Source organism: Pteropus alecto, unplaced genomic scaffold, assembly GCF_000325575.1.
Source record: "Pteropus alecto unplaced genomic scaffold, ASM32557v1 scaffold23, whole genome shotgun sequence".
Classification (NCBI taxonomy): Eukaryota; Metazoa; Chordata; class Mammalia; order Chiroptera; family Pteropodidae; genus Pteropus; species Pteropus alecto.
The window spans coordinates 8,307,555-8,324,077 of NW_006435837.1; positions in this window are offsets into that span (position 1 = coordinate 8,307,555).

Genomic DNA, 16,523 nt, shown 5'->3' on the forward strand with positions numbered 1-16,523 from the left:
GTGCCCTCTTAAAGATCTTCTGCAGGCTCATAAACTTCTAGGCACCCACCCTGGGATCCTGCAGATGGATACAGCTTGGGCTATGGATAAGGGATCATGACTAGGGAGGAGCCAGAGACATACACGGAGAGATTGAGTTGTGTAATGTCAGGGCGATTTGTGGAGGGACAGCCACCAGTGATGCTAAGTTGATCTCCCTCTTCTGTAGCCAGCATGGACACTTCAGCTTTTTCCTGTATTGCCCTTCCTCCAGCCCAGCCAAATCTGAACTTTCATTGGCCTGCTGAGCTTAGCTCACTCCACCCTAATGACTTCCTAAGAACTCATCTCACCCATAACTGCACAACACCAGAGGCTTTTTCAAGGCTTTCAGGCACTATAGTTTTTGTTGGCTCATGCTGCAGTTTTTCTTGGACAACTCTTGGGAATCCCATGTAGGTATAGGCTAGCCTTGGTGTGCTACTGCAGAGTAAACTCAGGCTCAGAACTTGCATCAAATCTGAATCTTCATTAGCCTATTGAATCATTAGCCTATCTTCACTTGCCTCACACTGGTGACTTTCTGATAACCTACTCCATGCAATCCCACTTCACCCAAGACTCTTTCAGCAGCTGAGCCTTATGGACAACTGGCATATGGTGGTAGGTCTCAGGCTATCCCAGATTAGGTAATGGTCATCCTTAGATTTCAATGTGGCCTCTCCCATGCACTTACAGAATCAACACAAGCAATAACCAACTGCAGATCACTTTGTAGCTCCTTCCAAGTATCCCCAGACCAGTCACAGATAGCAGCCAATTTTGGCCTGCTCAAGAGTTCCTACAAAAAGGCCCTAAAATCAACACACATGGTAGCCAGCTTTAAACCACAACAGAACGCATCTAATTAACCCCACAAGTAGCTCACCCAAAAGATGTTCTAGGCAGGCACCAGAGCCTGTAGGGGCAAATACTGCTCCATGTGGTCAGTCCACACAAAGCAGCTTGTCTGCTATGGTCATCGTCAAGTCTCACAGCCAGTCAGCCCAAGGGTCAATCTCATCCACTGATGGGCCAATAGCAATCAAGGCTCAACCACAACAGCAGAGTACACACAGCCAAAATAAGGAACAGACCTTGAGCACCTGATTCAAGTGACCAGAGAGACTGTGCCACTGGGACCCGTAGGACACCTACTACATAAGACCACTATACTGAGACTGGAAGACATAGCACCCCTACCTAATACATAGAAACAAACATAGACATGAAGCCAAAATTAGGAAACAAAGAAAAAACATGTCCCAGATGAAAGAACAAGAGAAAACTCCTGAAAAAGAACTAAATGAAAAGGAGACAAGCAATCTACGAGACAGAGTTCAACATACTGGTTATAAGGATGCTTAAGGAACTTAGTGAGAACTTCAACAAAGCAATAGTAAGCATAAAAAAAGACTTGGAAATCCTAAAAAAGAACCAGTTAGAAATGAAAAATAGCATAACTAAAATGAAGACTACTCTGGAAGGATCAACAGCAGATCAGATGGAGCAGAAGACTGAATCAGCAATTTAGAAGACAAGATAGCAAAAAACATGTAGAACTTAAATAAGAATAAAAATAAAAATAAATGAGGATGGTAAAGCAGCCTCTGGATCAATATCAAGTTTATTAACCAAAGTCACATCATAAGGTTACCATAAAAAGAGAGCGAGTACAAGGAATTAAAAACCTATTTGAAAAAAATGACTAAAAACTATGCTTATCTGGTGAAGGAAATAGACATGCAAGTCCAGGAAGCCAGAAAGTCTCAAATAAGAGGAACCCAAAGAGACTCATACCAAGACACATCGTAATTAAAATGGCAAAGTTTAAAGACAAAGAGAATCTTAAAAGCAACAAGAGAAAAACAGTTAGTTACCTATGAGTTCCCATAAGACTATCAGCTGATTTTTCAACAGAAACATTGCAAGCAGAGAGACTGGCAAGAAATATTCAACATCATGAAAAGAAAGGACCTACAGCCAAGATTACTCTACCCAGCAAAACTATCATTTGAAATCATAGGACACATAAAGAGCTTTCCGGACAAGAAAAGGGTAAAGTAATTCATTACAAATTAATTAATTAATAAATTAATCACTTTAAAATTAAATAGACTAAATGCTTTAATTAAAAGACATAGAGTAATTGGATGAATAAGAAAACATGACTCATACATATGCTATTTACAAAAGACCCACTTTAGACAGAAAGACACAGACAGAGTTAAGGAATGGAAAATGATATTTCATGAAATGGAAAAAAAAATCTGGAGAGAAATACTTAAATCATAAAACATAAACTTTAACAAAAACTATAATGAGAGATTTTTTTTCATGATAAAGAGATTGATCCAACAAGAGGATATAATCCACATAAGTATTTATGCTTCCAACATAGGAGAATTAAAATACATAAAGAAAATACTAACTAACATAAAAAGAAAGATTGAGAGTAATAAAGTCATACTAGGGAACTTAACACCCCATTGATATTAAGGGATAAATCTTTTAAACAGAAAATCAATAAGGAAATAATGGCCTTAAATGATACGTTAGGTCAGATAAATTTAATTTACATTTCTGGAGCATTTCACCCCAAAGCAGCACAATATAATTTTTCTTAAGTTCACATGGAACATTTTCTGAGATAGGCTACATCTTAGGCCATAAAACAAGTCTCAATAAGTTTTAGAAGATTGATATCATACCAAGCATCTTCTGACCACAATGATATGAAACTAAAAATCAATTACAAGAAAAAATCTAAGAACTCACAAACACAGAGAGGCTAAAAACATGCTACTAAACAGTGATAGGTTAACAATGAGATAAAGGAAAAAATCAAAAATTACCTGGAGATAAAGGAAGATAGAAACACAATGACCCAATATTTATGGAATGCTACAAAAGCAGTCCTAAGAGGAAAATTTAAGGCAATGCAGGCCTACCTCAAGAAAAAAGAAAAGTCTCAAATAATAATCCAACCTTATAACTACAGGTGCTAGAAAAAGAATAACAAACAAAACATAAAATTAGTAGAAAGAAGGAAATAATAAAGATGAAAAAGGATACAAACAAAATAGAATTAAAAAAAAATACAGATCAATAAAACCAAAAGCTGATTCTTTAGAAAGATAAGAAAAATTGATAAATCTTTAAGCAGATTCATCAAGAAAAAGAAAAGATCCAAATCAATAAAATAAAAAATGAAAGAGAAGTGACAGCTGACACCTCAGAAATACACAGAATAAGAAAACACTATGAGTAATAATATACCAACATATTCAACAATCTGGAAGAAATGGATAACTTTCTAGAAATGTACAATCTTCCAAGACCAATCAGGAAAAAACAGAAAATCTGAACAGATTACTACTGATGAAATCAAATCAATAATCAAAAAATTCCTAGTAAACAAAAGCCCTGGACTGAATGGCTTTGCAGGAGAATTTCACCAAACATTCAAAGAAAAATTAACACTTATCTTTGTAAACTATTCCAAAAAATTTAAGGAGATAAAGAGCTCTGAATCTCATTTTACATAGCCACTATTACTCTGATTTCAAAACCAGACAAATATTACAACAACAACAACAACAACAAATTATAGGCCAATATCTTTGATGAATATAGACGCAAAAATTCTCAACAAAATATTAGCAAACAGAATAAAACTATTATACACCATGATCCACTGAGAATTATTCCTGGGAAGCAAGGTTGGTTCAATATCTGCAAATCAATTAACATAATACACCACATGAACAAAATGAAAAATTTAAAAATGTATGACTATATAGATAGATGCAGAAAAAAAGCACTTGACAAAATCCAGGGTTCATTTATGATAAAAACTTTTAGCAAAGTGGGAATAGAAGGAATATGCCTCAACCTAATAAAGGTCATACATGAAAACCCACAGCTAACATACTCAACTGGGTAAAGCTAAAAGCATTTTCCTAATGATTAGGAACAAGACAAGGATGTCCACTTTTACCACTTTTATTCAACATGGTATTGGAAATCTTAGCCACAGCCATCAGAGAAGAAAACGAAATAAAATGTAAATTAGAAAGGAAGAACCAAAACTCTCATTATTTGCAGATATCATTATAGTACATAAAGAGAATCTTAAAAATTATACCCAAACTGTTAGAACTGCTAAGTGAATTCAGTAAAATAACAGGATACAATATTATTATCCAGAAATTGATTGCATTTCTATACACTAATAATGAGTTATCAGAAAGAGAAATTTTAAAAAAATTCTATTTACAATTACACCTAGGAATAAATTTAACAAAAAAGATAAAAGATTTATACTAGAAAAATTATGTCATTGAAAAAAGAAGTTGAAGAAAATATAAATAAATGAAAGCATATACTGTGTCCACGGATAGCAAAAATTAACCTTGTGAAAATGTCCATACCACCCAAAGCAATCTATAGATTTAATGCAATTCCTAGGCATTTTTCACAAAACTTAAATACATAATCTTAAAATATACATGGAACCATAAAACACTGAATCACCACAGAGATCTTGAGAAAGAAAAACAAAGTTTGAGATGTCACACTTCCTGATATCTAACTATACTAAAAGGCTATAGCAATCAAAACAGCATGGTACTGGTATTAAAACAGATACACAGATCAATGGAACAGAATAGAGAGCCTTGAAACAAACTCATGTCTATATGGTGATTTAATCTGTAACAAAAGAAGAAAGAACTTATAATGGGGTGAAGACAGTCTATTTAATATATGGTGTTGGGAAAACTAGACAGATATGTGCAAAAAAATGAAACTAGACCACATTCTTACACCATATACCAAAAGACTCTAAATAGACTAAAGACTTAAATCTATGATTCAAAATCATAAAACTTCTAGAAGAAAACATAGGCAGTAAGGTGTCTGACATTGCTCTTAGTAATATTTTTTTCTGATATGTCATCTTGGACAAGGGAAACAAAAAAAAAGATAAATTTGATTACATCGAACTAAAAAGATTTTGTACAGCTAAGGAAACTATCAACAAAGTGTAAAGATAATCTACTGAATGGGAGAATCTATTCACCTATGATATATTTGATGTAGGGTAAATACCCCAAATTTATAAATAATTCATGCAACTTAACACCAAAAAAGCTAAAGATTCAATCAAAAAAGAAGACATATCTGTTTGTCCAAACATACAGATGGCAATAGACATATGAAAAAGTACTCAACATCACTAATTATCAGAGAAATGCAAATTAAAACTAGAATGAGTGGCAGGAAGAAACTTAACTTTGGATATTGCATACACAGTGCAATATACATATGACATATTATTGACTTGTACTCTTGAAAGCTATATAATTTTTTAACCAATGTCACCCCAATAAATTTAATTTAATTTAAAAATACAATGAAATATCATATCATATCTGTTAAAATGGCCATCACTGATTAACAAAAAAGTGTTGGCAAGGATGCGGAGAAAATAGAACCCTCATGCACTGTTGATGAGAATGTAAATTTGAGCAGCCGTTATGGAAAACAGTATGAAGGTTCCTCAAAAAAATTAAAATTAGAACTACCTATGACACAGCAATTCTTCTTCTGAGTATCTATCCAAAGAATTCTAAAACATGAATATCAAATAATATATATACTCCTATGTATACAGCAACATCATGCACAATAGCTAAGATATGAAAACAATCTAAGTGTCCATCAATAGGCAATTGGATAAAGATGTATGTGATATATATATAAAGGAATATAACTCAACAGTAAAAAAGAATAAAAAATCTCCATTATTTGCAAGAAAATGGATTGACCTGAAAGTTTTTAGGCTAAGTAAAATAACTTATACAGAGAAGGACAAATATATATTATCTCACATACATGTGAAATCTAAAGAATAAAATAAATGAACAAACAGAAACGAACTCATAGATTCAGGGAACAAACTGATATAAGGGGGTTTGGGGCCTGGGTGAAATAGGTGAAGGGATTAAGAAGTACAAATTGGTAGTTACAAAATAGTCATGGGGTTGTAAAGTACAGCATAAGAATAATACACCATAGTCAATAATACTGTTTATTATTGTATGGTGTCAGATGGGGGCTGGATTTATCAGGGTGATCACTTCATAAACTATGTAGATGTCTGGTCATTGGGTTGTATATCTGAAACTAATATAGTATTGAATATCAACTGTAACTGAAAAAAATATTAAAAATAAATAAAATTCTGACACATGAACAACATGAATAAACTTTAATAACATTATATCAGGTGAAATATGCCAGGAAGAAAATAACAAACACTGTATGATTATGTGAGGTATCCAAAATAGTCAAATTTATAGGACAAAAGAATAGAATAGTAATTACCAGGGGCTAGGGATACATGTTAATGGGGAGTTATTATTTAATGGGTACAGAGTTTGGGGATGATAAAAAATTCTGGAGATGAATAGTGGTGATGGTTACATAGCAATGTGAATGTATTTAAATCTATTAAATCGTATACTTAAAACTGTTATAATGACATATATGTTATATATTTTATTCAAATAAAATAAAATTTTTAAATATTTAATAAGGTTTGAGAAAATTACCTTACGGTCCAACAATTTCACTGCTTGTTATATACCCAAAAGAACTGAAGCAGAAATTTAAACAGATACTTGTATACTAATGCTTATAGGAGCATTATTCACAATAACAAAAGATAAAAATAACGTGTTCATCAATTATTGAATTCATAAACCAAATAGATAGCTGCTACAGTATGGGCAAATGTCAGAAATATTGTGATAAGTAAAATATCAGACACAAAAAGCCAAGTGTTGTATGACTTCACTGATATACATATATAATAGACATATTTATAAAGAAAGAAAGAAATTGACAGAAACTTGGCAGAAGGGAGGAATAAGCAACAACAGTTTAATGGGTATAGTTTCACTTTAGAAATAATGGAAAGCTGGTAATACCGTTAATGATTGCACAGCATTGTAAATATAGTTAATGCCATTGAATTACACACTTAAACATGATTAACAAGGTAAACTTTATATGTTTCATTACAATAAGATAAATAAAATAAAGTCTATCACATTTTTATCTTCTGTCTTCTTAACACTTGAACATCCCGTCCTGGACCTCAGCAACACTAAGAAGACATATTAAAGTAAACATTTATTTCCTGAAATCTCAGAGAAATAAATCACCTACATATCTTTGATAAAATACAATAATAAATGTGGCACTTTATGTTCAATACCCACATAATCTTATAAGCCACTTCTGTTTTTTTGTTTTTCAAGACAAAACTAATTTATATATCCTTGCATATTTTCACATAATGGTATAAACCCAGGAACCACAGTTCAATAACTTTTAAAAACTTAAATGTTAAAAAAATCCTTTACTTCCCTTTTCCATGTCATGAAGTATATTCATAGGCAGCCTCAAATGCATCAAGAAAAGACTTCTTTTCCAGGAAGTGAGAGAAAAGCACTTGTCAGTGCCTTGCTTTACAAGTATACTTGCTAAATTTTAGTTAGATGAAACAAGATTACTGCCAAATATGAGCAAAACATGCTGAGAAGCCCTACTTATGACTGGCTCTTACTTTTGATCCAAAAAGAGAATGTTGTAGTCTAAACTTTGTTCCAGAGTGATTTTCAAAATCCTTCTTTATTATTTAAACCAGGGCCCAGGCCCACTGATTTTGGCTGTGGGAGGAGCCAAGTCTTAGGTATATGCTTACTTTCTACCTTGTGTAATAGCACATAATCAGTGAAGAAGCTACGCCCATGTTAGTGATATTTGAGATTCAAGAGTTTTCAATTCAAGCGTTGAATTTCAGTTTTCTTTCTTGCCATGCTGTCAATTCATACTGCAATAAGCCAACCAGCTGAAACAGTCTGAAAGCCAGCTATAGTTCAGCTAGTTTTCAAATCCTCATTTAACACAGCACTTATATGGGGTAGCTTCAGCTGGCCCCTCTTGGCGATGTCCTGAGACTATAAAATTCTTTGCAGCTTCAACTTTCCCCAAGCGTTTTAAAACACTGCTGCTTGCTTCAGGCCTTGTGTAATTCTGTGTTATCGGCAACACAGGCACTTTTTGCTCTTGTGATCAAATCATCAGTCTCTTTCACAGTCACCCCAGGAACTCTGTAAGAATGAAGGCCATTACCCCCGGCCTCGTTTTGTGAGTGACTCAAGGCCTCCTTAGGTAGCCATCGGGAGTCCACACTGCACTCCCCTCTCTATCATGGGCAGCCACTGTCAGGTCCTCTCTTCCAAGCCTTTGATAAACAACAATTCACCCCAAGTATCCATTGGAAAGCTGATGGATATTATTACCCCAGTGGGAAAATAAACAGTGACACAGTCAGTGCTGGCCAGAAGCAGAAGAGGTCCAGGACTGGTTCACCTCAACGTGCCCACTGCACGGTATGCAGCAAGTGAGCTCAAAGGTCAACTTCACATTCACTTTCCTTTTTGCAAGAGCTAATCACATACACATGCACCCTCCCTTGCTGAAAACTCCAAACCTAATTGCTACCTTGTCAGAACCCTAACTTGAATAGAGAAATGTGGGTTTGGAGACAGAGGGAAATTTTGGATAAAGCATACATCTTTTTCAGGTTTAAAGTGAAGGCATCTTGGGCTGGTCTCTTTGGTTAAGGTCAATAGCTCTGCCAAAATGGTCCTTGAGGGGTCATTTCCTTCCAGTACAGCCCTGGGAAGCTCCGTCAGCTCTACATCTGATCAATTTTCCTTTTGGATCCTTCAGTCCCAGATAGGGAGCTGCTCTGTGCTTCTCAAGCTCACCTCAGACAACACATGGTCAGTATCAGTCCTCAGAACTGAGGGTCCTTTGATAATAAAGAAAATCTTACCTGACTGCACATTGGCACAGCTGTTTGGGAAGGCAGTCTGACAATGTGCCTCAAAAACCTTAAAGGTATTTTCACCTTTTGATCTTGAAAATTTTAATTCGGGAATTATAAGTATGGTCAATATTCAGGGATACGGTGTAACATCTATAAATGGAGATGTTGATTGCAGTGTTGCTTATTTGTGAAGAAAATTTGTAGACCTCTTAAGTGTTCAACAATTGACATACAAAATATATGCTATGATCTTATAATGAAAAAAATCTTTAATCGGATTGTGAGATAATGGGAAAATGTGTCTAAAATACTGCATACTATAAAAAAGATAGACTATTAAACTGAATATCCAGAATGACACATGATTTGTGAAAAGAGAATATAGAGAGAAGTAGAGGAAAAGAATACAGGAAAGAAATACACCAAAATATTATTAGCAAATGTGGCTGAGGATGGAGTTTATAATGATTTTTAAAAATCACAGTGCTTTTCCATATCATTAAAAATTCCTACAGTTATTAAGCATTGTTTTATAATTTAAAAATTCATTTAGAAAAATAATTTTATTTTACTTTCAAAGTTGTTACTATTAAATTTAATAGTAAATTAATTAAATAAAAATAAGAAAAAGACAGTGTGTTATGAATCTGGTTGATACGTTAGGAGTTAGTAGGCCAGTCCTTAGTTTCCTTGTCTATTCTAAAAGGGTCATCATGATTACATATAACATACGTCATGGAAAAGCCCCCACTTTCACAGGAAGATATGATAAATGAAAGCTTGCACAGGAGAAGGAGGCAGCTGTTGTTGCATGCTAATTGAGGGACAATTTGCTGTGACCATCCTCCCAAATGACTGAGAGAAGGTAGGAATCCTGAGCTGACCAGCAAAGGAGACAGACATGAGGCCAGGTGGCTGGTGTGGCTGAAACATTCTTCTGTTTTTTTAAGTTAACCGAGGAGACCAGAAAGCCTTTGTCAACCACAGACTCCTCAGAGCACGCTGATGGAAACTCTGAGCAGAGTACCAAGAAGGGCCCTAGATGCTTGTTTTTAACAGCTCTGGATGTTTCCATTGTCAGTCGTTAGGGGATCTGCTGAGCTAACTTGTAATGTCTGATATGAACTTCGCATGAGACCACATTCTCCTCCACACTCTCCAACTAGTCTTTGGGCGGGGGGGAGCGGGGCGGTACTAGACTCAGTAGGAGAGGCTATAAGCCTTCTAGCCTCACAAACCAACCTGCCCATACCAATCCCATGTGCTCCATCTTCAAGAACCATCTTGCTATCAGTAGTCATGTTCCCCTGTCTCAGCCTGGTGGACTTGGATGTCCCCTTGCCAAACTACACTACTTTTAGCTCCTGTGATGTCCTATGTCCTCCCATAGCCTAGATGGAATGGCTAAACCAGATCTACACAGCCTCCTCTCTATTGTCTTACAGTATCTGCATACTAATGGAGAGATTTATAGATGTAAAGTATTCATAATTATGTTAAAATATAAAGTACAAATTCATCTTTCTCCTAGCATGGAAATAGCACAAAGACAAGGAAAACTGTGCTGTATTGTACAATCTTTCTCATGAGCCACATGAAACAGGAAGCTTCTGGGGGTTTCTTGCAAGCATGTGATAGATGGTTATGGTTTTGGTACAACAGGTATATTTTGCAGCCAGAAACACTCACACAAAACACCCTTTGTGGCTTCTGTCCAACCCTAGTGTTAGTTAGATATACTCTCTTTTATAAGTTGACAAAAGGCATTTGACTTCTCACATTTTATTTTTTCTCATTGCAGTGTCTGAAAGAACCAAGCAAATGATTACAAACTGGATCCAGCTGAGGAGAGGCCTGGGTGGAGGCCCTTCCTTGCTCATAGAGATTTCCTCACATGGAGCCATGTTCCCCTGGCAACAATCCCTCAAACTTCTAAAGAGATCACTTAAAGAAAGAAGACCCGGCTGAACTAACTGAGCTGAGTGAGTCCTTTTGAGAAATGAGGCTAAAAGAGGATAGCTTTTGGCTGCCTTCTTTTATGAATCTGGTCTCGATGCCAGTCATGTTATTTATCAGTACTGAGCAAGCCTGAAAGCAGAGCCTGAGAGGACCCTAACACCACGTCTAAGATGCTCGGACTCCCAGGAGCCACACTTTCAGATGCCAGTGGCATTGGGTCAAGCTTTTTCCCTTTCAAAGCAGATGAAGTCCATGATTTAGGATGCATGCTTACAGGCTTTGCAAGCACGTTACACTGTCATTAGGAAGAAAAAAAACAAACAATATTAAATTTTAAAAAGTTGTTTCTGTACCCTATGCTCATTTATCTAGCTACAACCATCATGTTAACTCAGTAATAGTTTTCTAAACTATTTTTTATTATCAAGTTAATCTCTTTTACCCTAAACTGTTGCTTAGATGAAATTGAAGAGAAAGGAATAAATAAAATGGGTTTGGGATTCATTGCCTTTTCCTCTATGTCCCACATAAATTTAAGCCCAAAAGAGAAAAAAAGACAAGACAAAGTCTTGAGTAAAACAAAGACTGTAAAAACCATCTCTGAAATAATTAAAAGCAGGAATAACCTAAGTAGCCATGTGCTCTGAGTGGGAGACTATGAGCAGAGGAATGAAACTGACTTAGAAACAAGCAAACCTTGGTCTTTGAGCACTTCCAGGCACTGTGTGGATTGTATTCTCTGCAAGCTGCATGCGTGTCCTGTGGTTTCTAGGAAAAGACTTGCTGTTGAGGAAAAAGACAGTGATTTGCGTGATCTTTCTCATGTTTTCTCCTCTTATCAGCTGTTAAGAACCTGTCATAGATAGTATACTAAAAGGGAATACGTCACCTGTCAAGCAATATTTTACATACAGACTTGTTCAGAAAACTCTAATTAGCATTAACATGCTGATTGATATTAAGATATTTTCTGATATAAAATAGAGGCACTATTCACCTGTGCTATCAAAACAGAGCCATAATACTGAAACCAGATTCTAATAGGTTTTTTTCATTGTTTTTTTGTTCTTTGTGTTTTGCTTTTAGTATCTTTCAAGAGATAACAGTAGGCTTCCCCAGAACAACCCAGAGACCATCAGATCAAGCTGGATCAGACTGATCCCAAGGGCTTACTCTAGCACAGAAAGCTAAAAATAAACTCTAACTGATCCTCACAGGTAGCCAGAACCAAAATTCACCCCTAGCCCAATTTTGGGACAATATTTGGAAGGCAGAAGTGCCTAATAATTTTTCAGCTTGAAGGTGCACATACATCTTACCCAATCAGACCCACATTAGAATTCTTTTATGCTTTCTTTCAATTTTCCCATTTTCTTATCTTATCTTAGTTTTAAGATTGTTTAATCATGAGTCCTGAATTAGAATAAATAAATACGTATACTTTCTCTTTACCCTTATCTTTTAAAATTTACTCCAAGTCTTTATTTGGGGAGACTGATTTGAGCCTTGTCTCCAGTCTCCTAGTTTAGCTTCCTGACAAACAAGTCTTCTATGTGGATAAACTGTTGTCTCAAGCTTTTGCTTTTCTGTATGTCAATGTGCCCACTATTTCTCAGTTTGTTAACATTAAGATAGAGGTACTATCAGTACTATCATATTGATATTGAAAAAAGATACTGTAGAATGTCCAAGGCTATGTTCAACACACAAATGACAAACAATTAAATTAATATGCAACATCAACTATTACTGAATTAACAAACGGACTTGAATGCTGAGGAAATAATCAAATCTCAATCATAGATGTTCTGATTTCATTTATTCTGATGTGAGTAAGGGGGTCTTTATATATAGTCCTTCTAGAGTAGGTATAAATAGCTATTTTTCTTTAGTTAATCAGTAAATTCTGGTATTATAAGGTAATCTCTTTATGACTTTTAAATTGGTTAAAAATCACTACATAGAGAAACGATTAGTATAAATTGGTATAAATGGCATAAATTGGTATAAATAATCAAAGTCAAACTGTACTTGTGTTTTTGTGCTATTGAAAGAACTCTGGAGGTCTTAACTCATTATCTTTATTTTAAAAATAAAGAAATAGAAGATCAAGGCCACATACATACATTAGGGGTGAGCACTGACTGTCTTAAACTCTTAATCTGACAATTAACCAGATTAATGTTATTTTACAAAACTCTTTGAGCTATTAGCAATTATAAAGTTTTCTAACTAAGAAGAATATTTTGAGCTTAGTTTTCTCTTCTTGGGGAAGAATTAAAAGAGTGTCAAACTCAGCCTATTACTGGGCTTGAATAAATATATCTGACATTGCTCTGCATCTAGACACTTCCACCATAAATTCCAGTTTTTCTCCTTAAACTGTTCGGTAATAATCAAACAAGCTAGCTTTTCTTGAGGCTTACTATATGTCTCCACATATATTTCAATAAGTTTAGCTAATAGGCACTAATGCAGCTGTATATTTTTATTGATGCAGAGTTGTTCAATATTTGGGGTGGGAGCACATAATATCATCTAGAAAATGACAAAAATTGCATTGAAACATGTTTTAAAATTTTTCTTATGGAGTTTTTTTTTTAAGGTTATGTTTACATTAATTCAATGATTTTCTGCGGGGTTAAAAAGGAGGGAAGATTACTAACTGGGTTGCTTGATTTGTTATGTTTTATAAAATTGTTATTGTATTTAATTCAATCAACTGGGGCATTTCAAATGGTTTTATGTTAGGACATTTGCTATATGGGAGATTTTTAAGTTAAGCACTATAGACAATTAGGGTGAGATCATTCTTTGCTGAAGGAACTGCCTGATACACTGCAAAGTGTCTAGTAGCATCCCTATGATCTACCCTCCTGATGCTAGTATCAAATTATTCTATTTCCCGCAGTTGTGACAACCATATTCTTTGCCCCCAGTTGGATTAAGGAAATATTTGGAGTGTTCCAGGCTTTTCAGCAGTAACAGCAGCATGCACCATTGGGAATCTAAGAAGAACTGACTTCTTTGGGTATTTTTTGCTTGGTTGCTTTATGCTCCAATGACATATGAAAGAAATCCTAAATAATGACCCCTGCATCATGCCATCAGTAATCTTCCATTCAATTTTCCCTAAGAGAACACAAATGCATACTAACATTTGAGGAGTCTTTGATTAGAATGCTTATTCATATCAACTTGCTTTATATCAAATTAAGAAAAACATTTTCTTTCACCATTGGCAAAATTCTGCTCTTTGTTACAAGATGTGGGAATGTATATGGTTTTTTTAAACTCCTGACTCTGCTGGTTCCTGAACCAGCAAGTTCTAACTCTGAAATGCAGTGTTTCTATGTACAGAGCACTCTGCAGCAGACAGTTGCCAATATTGGGTCATGCTATTTTTGCATTCTTTGAAATAATGATGTTCATAAAAATTCTCATCTTCTCTCTGCTCTTCAGTTTTTCTTTCCTGAAATGGAATCTATATGAGTGTTGTGTTTATGTGGATGCCAGGACAATGGAATGTGGGCTCATAATGCACTCCCCTAAGCCAGTGAGAGAATGATAACTGGTACAGAGAAATCCCTCTGTGTCAAAAACTTCGTGCTCATGTGGTCTCTTCTCAGAATCTTAGATACCTGATAAACATAACTTTCTTGTTCGCAGAATATCAGGATATCATTTCAAATAGCAGGGTCTACAGCCACAGTATATATCCAAACTATAGAGACACCCTATCTATAAAATTTAATAGTTTTAAGCTCTTGATGCTATTTGCTCATCACAGATCTCCTTGTGCAAGGTCTGTGCACAAGAGTCTGTGGCCAGGCTTTCTGAAAGTGACTTCCTGCTGTGTTCGAAAATATTTCAGGTGGAGATCTATTTCTAAATTCTTGTCCTTTTTTCTCTGTTCCTCTGACACCTTCCCCCACAACTTCTCACATTTTCACTCCTCTTGTGATTAAATTCAGTTGTTTTAAATTAAATACTAATATGTGTTCCTTATACTCCCCACCATCTTTAGTTTCTTAGTCATTCTTAGTCAGTTGTTTTAAATTAAATACTAATATGTGTTCCTTATACTCCCCACCATCTTTAGTTTCTTAGTCATTCTTCATCAATGACTTATACAAATGTTATTTAAAAACTGCAACTTCAGAAAGAGATTAAAAAAACATTTTCCCCTTCCCTCAGTAAAGCTAAACAATCCAGATAACTTCTGGGTCAAAAAGGATAACATTATTTATATAAAAGATTTCTCAGTAGAAAATATTTTATAATTCTACCACCCTCCACAATTAGCTTTCAACCCAAAGCATCTTCTTCCAGGTTCAAAATTCTATTGTGTTCTGACAAAGGAAAGAAAGAAATAGAGAAGGAGATATGTTTCTGAAATGAAGACTTTAATTTTAAATAAATGAGATTTTATAATGTATTAATGCTGTCACACAAAAAAGATATAATGATGCATTATTCTTAAATATACTTTCTTTTCTGTAAGAATTTCCTTCAAAATCTAATTAAATCTACTTAAATATAATTTTTTTTCCAATTTAATTTTATATTCCATTTTAGTCCATTTTAGTTCTTTGTTAAGTATTGGCTCCTCATTGCTCAGACCTATGACAGGCAGCCATGTATGCATTCCTGGAACAGCATGCACACAGGAGTCAGGGTGGGCAATAAAAGTCCTTTCTTGCAGTATCAAGTATCTTATGGTTGGCAATTTCTGCTGCTGATCATAGGTCCAAACACAAATGTGGGTAGCCATTGTTGGAACTCCTGACTTCCACTATTGCACCCAATTACCTGAAACTGAATCAACTGTCAGAGAATATGAATGATTAGTGTCCACCTTTTTATCCTCTATTTTTTCATTTTTCCCCCATTTACCATTCCTGAGACATTTAAGCACTAGAACACTCAAAAATAACTGCAAATACAAAAGAATTTAGAAAATAACATACATGCTTAAAGTGAGAAACATGCCCCCAAAAGACTGAAAAGACTTTAAGTTTACACATCAGCCTGAACTTAAAATTTATGTACTGAGTTGTTACTTTTTGTGTGGTACATCAGAAATACCCTGTCTGGAAAAAGAAATTAATCAATGTATCAGAGACTCCAGAAGAAGAATTTGAGTATTGCAACCTGGATATGAGGTGTTCTTAACAGAAAGTCTTATACCTATCTAAAAAATGCAGAATCCTTTTGGCACATTTATTGGCAGTTGCTCCAAAAATGGATCTTGTAATCTACATTAGTTTCCACAATACATCCAATCCCAAATTGTAATATTGTTCCTCTATTTAAAATTATTTAAAAGTAAAATAAAACAGCATTAAAAAAGAAAAGTAAAACAGCATTGAAATCTAATAATTCCTATGAACTATGTGAAAGATTTATTAAGAATATGCTAACACTGAATTTATTTCATAAAATAAAGATAGCAACATTTGTAGTATAGTATTTTTGCTATCCAACTGAACTTGCTTACTTAACCAGTTATTGGCATTGGCACAAGTAGAATTCAGTTTTCTCAGCAAAGCGCTGTATTACATTTTTAATAGCCACTTTAAAAGAAATTTTTTAATTCCTCATTGTGAAATGGCTAACTTTCAATTAGAATTAAATG